This window comes from Camellia sinensis, chromosome 14 (assembly GCF_055761805.1).
Source record: "Camellia sinensis isolate YWXY chromosome 14, ASM5576180v1, whole genome shotgun sequence".
NCBI lineage: Eukaryota > Viridiplantae > Streptophyta > Magnoliopsida > Ericales > Theaceae > Camellia > Camellia sinensis.
In genome coordinates, this window is record NC_138974.1 from 132846041 (window position 1) to 132852948 (window position 6908).

Consider the following 6908-nt stretch of genomic DNA (forward strand, 5'->3'; position numbering starts at 1 on the left):
ACTTTATGCCAAATATATTTTTTATTTTTAAAAATTTTAAAATTGAAAATTTCTATTTAATGCTTGAAGCTCTTGTAAAAAAATAAAAATTCAAACAAAAAAATCAAAATTTTAAATTAGATTTGTTTAGATAGACTTTAAAAAAAATAAAATTTAAAATTAGATATTGAGAGATAAAATAAAGATTTTAACTGAACATATAGGATCAAATTTGTTAATTACGAAAGATTTTAACAGAAGCGAGATAGATCAAATTTGTTAACTTTATCTATTTGTATATCAATTTTTTTTTTTTACGTTTATTTAAAAAAAAATAGAAATTAGGAAAATTAGTAAAGGGGACTTGAGAGAATACCAGTAGGAAAGAAAGTGATTAAGAGTTAGTATTAAGGGTTTGGCGGCCTTTCATGTTTCACGCTGCATTCTTATAATATATAAGAAGATAAAAGAAAAGGAAGGGACTAAACATCTTATAAATATTTTATTTTTATTTTTTCATATGTACCAAAATCACACATTAATATAAGTAAGTTTGTCTTTTTTATTTGGTCCTTAGTTTATTATTATTATTATTATTATTATTATTATTATTATTATTATTATTATCTAAGATTAATGTTTTAACCATTTGTCACACATGACCTCAAGCTAAAACTTTAGCAAGAAAGAAAAAACAATGGTGTGTTCATATCTATTGGACTAAGAAAAAATTGTGCCAAAAAAAATTGAAATACAATTAACAACAGTGAACACTCAAATAGAAAAACTCTCCATCTCATATACACAATTTTTATGATTCAAGATTCTAGTTATACAAAAACAAAAACAAAATTGAAAGAAAGAAAAGGGCAATAAAAACAAAAGTGTCCTCTTTACATAATAGTCTTTAATAAGTTTCTTATTGACATTGTTTTAAGACTCGCCGGCCATATGTGCTTCCAAACTAAAATTTCTTCCTCATGGTAAAATTTTCTAATTCCTCTATAAAAGCCATCTATTTGATCGTTCCAATAATTATCGATTATCCTTCTCATTTATTGTTGTTTGTTCTCCTTATGACTTAGGAGTATTGTTTGAACTTTAGCACTATTGTAACTTGTAAAATACTAAATTTTCTCAAATATAAGAAAAAGAAAAATATATACAAAAAAAGAAAAAAAAAAATTTGACAGATTGCTTTATTGATATGGAATACAAACACACAAAAATTCTATGTAAAGTAATTGTTTTGTCTATATAATAAGTGAAACATATAACTCAAAAACTTGGAAAGGGGCTTAAAAAATAAATAAAAATAAAGCAATGGCAACCTCTTTTATATCATACATATATACCAATCTCTAACTTTCTTACGAAATGGTCATATAGGCAGTACCAATCTAACTTTCTTATGAAATGACCATGGAGGTGATGGTGACAAATAAGGGCAAGTTTTTTGGGAGAGAGATATAGTCATATTTTTATTTTTTTATAAGAAACAGTGTGAAATTGAAACAAAAATGTAATTATATATAAAGAGGGAAGAGAGACATGTGAGAGAGGAAGTCATGTGAAAGAAGGTTACTTTAATTGAGATAAAGGAAAGAGGTGATAAGAGAGTTTTAAAATTTTTAATTTATCTAAAGTGATAAATATATATTTTTTCTTATATATTTCATGTGGATTTTTGTCTCTCCTCTATTTTGGCTAGAAAAAATAGGCTGAGAGAGGAAGCAGTGCCACCTCATTTTTTTAATCTCTCAAAATTATGAGAAATTAGGATTAAATAATTGATAGTCTGTGAGCTTCCACTACATTTGCTTTTATAGATAGTATAAATAGATAGATAGATAGATAGATAGATATAAATATATAGGTAAAAAGATAGATATCAAATCTAATTTGAAAAAAGATAAAAGTAAAATAAACATCCTTAAAATAAAATAAAATAAAATAAAATAAATAAAAAAAAAAGAGAAATGTGAGAATTCAGTTGTTGATAATTAAAATTTTTAAAAAGATAAGATATTTATGGGAGATTATGTATGAGTAGAAGATAATTTAATTTTTGTTATATCGAAATAAAGGCATATATATTTTCTTGAATAGTAGCAAAATAAAGTTACTTTTTTAATAAAGTTGTAATAGAATAAAATATATTTAATTTTTAAAATGCATGCTTGATGGCAATTTTTTTTTAAAAATACATTGATAGAAAATTTTAAAATTGATGGTAGTCAATTGTTATCATTATAGCCAAAAAGAATTTAATAGTGGTCAATCATTAACCAATAATTTTGGATAAAATCATAGATAGCCAATAAAAAATCAACACTTAGCAACTTAAATTTTGTAAAAATTTTCAAAAAAAAAAATTGGAAAAATCAGAAAAAAAAGTATTGGAATTTCACAAATCATAGAGTTAAATATTTTCATTAATTTTAAAATTTAAATTTTAAATCTAGTAATATTATTCCATGTGTAATAATTCAAAATTTAGACAATACACTAATAGATTTGAGTCATTTTTTTCTAAGATTGTAAAAAAAAATCAAAATCTTAAATTAGATATGTTTAGATAAAATTTAAAGATTTTAAAATTTTAAAATTAAATATTGTTAGATATACCAATCACTTTAAGCCAAATATAATTTTGTTTTCAAAAATTTTAAAATTGAGAAATTGTGTTTAAGGTTTGTAGCTGTTGTGTGTGTTTGTGTTGTTAAGTGGGTGTATATTGGTTGTAGATGATCCGAAGAACTCTCATTTGAGAGAGCTTGAAAGAGCAAAAGTGAGATTAACTTTATGCAGAGCTGATCTTCTTGATTTTGAGAGTTTACGCAAAGCCATTAACAGGTGTGATAGACATAAGATAAAGTAAATTAAATTAAATTCAAGATTTGATGAGTTTTAAATCTAATTAAATTGAAAAACAAAAGCAAATTACAAATTAAAAAGTAAGCAAGCCCAAATCGTGCGAAATGTAATAATGAAGAAGATGAAAAGATATGTAGATAAACTGAAAAATAATAGAAAAAAGAAATGCATATATATACACAAAAGTAATAAACACTGAAAAAATACATATAAAGTAAGAAATAATACTATGAGCATAAAAATGAAGAAAATGAAAAGATATACAGATGAACTAAAAATATTTAAAAATATATATACACACAAAGTAACAAACATTGAAAAAATACATATAAAGTAAAAAATAATATTATACTGACCTTGTAATGATTTTTTTTGCAAATAATCAAACTTGCAAAATGTAACAATGGAGAAGATGAGTTATTATGAGAAAATAAAAGATGACTGGAATAAACTGAATAGAGAAATGTGTGTGTGGAAGTTGTAGGAGTTGTTGGTTTCTTTTTTTTTTTTTTTAAATTGAGATTGAGAGTGAGATAGATATTATTGCGAGTGATGGATATAGATGATTATTTTATTATTTTGGGATAAGTATTATTATGGGTGATGGATATAGATGAATATTTTATTATTTTTTAATTTTATATTTTATACAGGGAGAAGGAGTGAGAAGGCTTGAAGAGTGGAAAGGGAGATAAAGGGAAGTGCCATGTAATATTTTTTTTTTTCAAAATTATGAGAATTTAGTATTCAAGTTTTAGAGTCTTTTGACTTAACAATTACATTTGGCTATATATATAGTATAGATTTTTTATCTTTTTATCTTTTTTTCATCACATCATTTCTTTATTTTTCTGTAGATCTTTTTGTAAAAATTCAAAAAATACATTTATTTATATCATCCCAAACATTGATTAATAAGTACAGTAAAAATTCCTTCATTTGTGACGGTAAAAAAAACTATCATGGTGAGGAAAAATGTACCTAGAATAATTAATTGGGACGTATATAATGAATGTGGCATTTTTTTATTTTTTATTTTTAACAACGCAATAAAATAAAAATATTATCAAAATTGATATAATTTGTTTTTATAAACTGTAACTTTTTCACGTAAATCCAACTTTTCACGGTGAGTCTCTAAGTTAATATAAAATTCTTGTGTCACTCAAATTATTTTAAGTTTAAATTTAAATTTGAGATGAGGTTATCGAATAAGTAACTTTATAGCAGTAAGAGGGAAAGAAAAAAAAATTACATTATAATATTAAAAAATAATCAACTTGCTTGTTTTTTGTTTTCCAAAAACATTTTTCAAAAAATTATACTTTCTTATTTTTCGTTTTTTTTTTGTTTTTACTAAATTTTTTTAATATTTTAAGTAGTTTTTAAAATTTTTAGACACACTTAACATAAATATATATAAAAAAATATAATTTTTATGAAAATGGAGAATTAGAATCCACCTGATTGGAGTAGAAATCAATATGATCATGTAAAACACAATAAAAATATATGTAAAAAATAAATTTATTTTTTAAAAATTAAATAAATTAAATATCAATAAAAATATATGTTATTTTTTAATTAAAATGTTAAATAAATTTATTTTAAAAATAATAATTAAATAATGAAATTAAATAAAAAATCTATTCAAATTTAAATAATGAAATTAAATAAAATATAAATAAAATTTTAAAATAAAACATCAATAAAATATCTATAAAAAATTAAATAAATAAAACATCAATAAAAATTAAATAAAATTATTTTATTTTTGAATTGAGACATTTAAATTTTATTGAATTTTACTAAATATAATACATAATTAAATAATAAAGGGTTAAAATGGTCATTTCATCACCTAATCTCATATCTCCCTTATCTCTTCATTTGTGTCTCACCCCCCCATGAGACACAATAGTTCAATGTATTTAGGACTATTACTTCAGAAAGACTAATAGTCCGGTGCAAAAAATTGGAACCAAACAATGGACTATTAGTCCGGATAGACTAAGGCCCCTATAGGTTTAGCATCGTAATTAGCCAGTAATCCTTGGACTACCGAAGGCCTCTAAACAAATTAACAAGATTAAGGGGCTAGTGGAAGCAAATACATAAATATAATTATCCAATGAGCTGTGCTGACTTATATGAAACGGAATATTTAAAAACTTTATATACATAATCAAAAGTCAATTATACATTATATCCACACACAATATGGTATCTTAAGCCCAGCAAATAGAATTAAATCAAGTCATACATATATAGAGAACCAATAGAACTTGAACACAGAACACTTCGGGAACCTCCACGTGAGGCATAATGGTTGGCTGACAACAAAACACAGATCCAGACAAAAGCCTTCAGGCTCGGGCTCCAGAATGCTCACCTATACATATATATACACATAATGAGCTAAAACCCAATGAATAACATTAAGGTAAAGAGGTTAGTGAACGAAATCCGAATATATCATAAGCGGAAAACAGGTCATAACATAATCATCGTCATATCAGAACATAATAATGGTACATCCCATAGAACATATCAGAGAACGTCTTCCGACTAGAGTAATCGGTTCCGGATACCGATTAAACACATATCACCACAATGAAGTGGCTAACGAAATCTCGTAATTACTTGTATGTCATGGACCTGCATTTTCATGCCGTCCCCCATGACTTGGGACTATCTATGGATGCCATAATAGATTTCAAACTTGGAATGTTCGTTCACGTAAACAGATATCATTTCAGAAATCATAGTTTATCACATTTCATGTGGAACATAATTCATATCAACATATCTTTGCAGAAATGTTACTCACAGTGGTTCCCGTAAATAGTCAATCAATCCTCGAGTCTTGACCTACAAGCACAAAATACATAACACAAGCATGTCTTATTATTACACATTCATGTGGCCAACACGGCTTAGCTTTCATTACGTTGGTTCTTGTTCTTTCTCATCACATTGTCTAACACCTACACACACATGCTATCTCGGAAATTAGTACATTCTTTCTTTAGTGTGTTTCTAATCCATAACCTCATTACTATGGCTTAATTAAGGCTTAAGAATGCCTAAGATGCAATGAGGATGCCAAAACATCCCTTGGAACACTTAGGAAATTTCTGAAAATAAGGTCCACGCTCGAGCGTAGCTTTTCTCGCTTAAGCGGACATGCAAAATATGAATGGTCGCTCGAGCACACATTCCTTCGCTCGAACGATCTGTAAAAGACATGAAACTTCTGGGAGCTTGCAATTCACGCTCGAGCGGACTTTTGATTGCTCGAGCGGAGTGCACACACTCAGATTGGTCGCTCGAGCGTGAACTCCTACGCTCGAGCATAGATGCAAATTCTAGAATTTCCAAATTGCATCTTCAAGCTCAAAACTCAAATTCCAACCTTCAAAACACATCTCTTGGGCCCCAAAACTTGCGATAACATAGTAAACTTGTAAAACATGAAGAATTTAGGATAATTTCATAAAATCATGGCCCAAGAGTTTGTTAAAAACTCACAATTTCAACTTAAACACATGATGAATGTTCATGAGCATAACATGCATGTAAAATCTTTTCTTCAAACCTCATGAAACTAGCAAATTGAGCTCATAAGCTCCATGCATGTAAGAAATTCTTCCCAAAACATGATTTTAAGTGAAGGAACATGATAATTCAAACATGGATGATATGAATCATGTTCAAAATGATGAAATTAAACTAAACTAAGCATGCATGTATGAATTAACTCTAAATTCATCATCTTTGGTCCAATTCTTGTACATAATCACAAATTCTTCTTGAAATGATCTACTTGATGGTTAAAAGTCATAATTAAATCTTAAATCCTTACCTAGAGTCTTCAATTAGCTAGGTACTTGCACAATCTTTGATCAATTCAAGCTATAGCCTTCAATTCTTCTTCAATCTCTTCCTTTCTCTTTTTATAATTGTGCTCCCTCTCTCTCTAAAATGTTTCACCAGATTTTAACACTAAGGGGCAAAAGGATTGAGCTAAAAATGAGCTTAAGGCTCACATA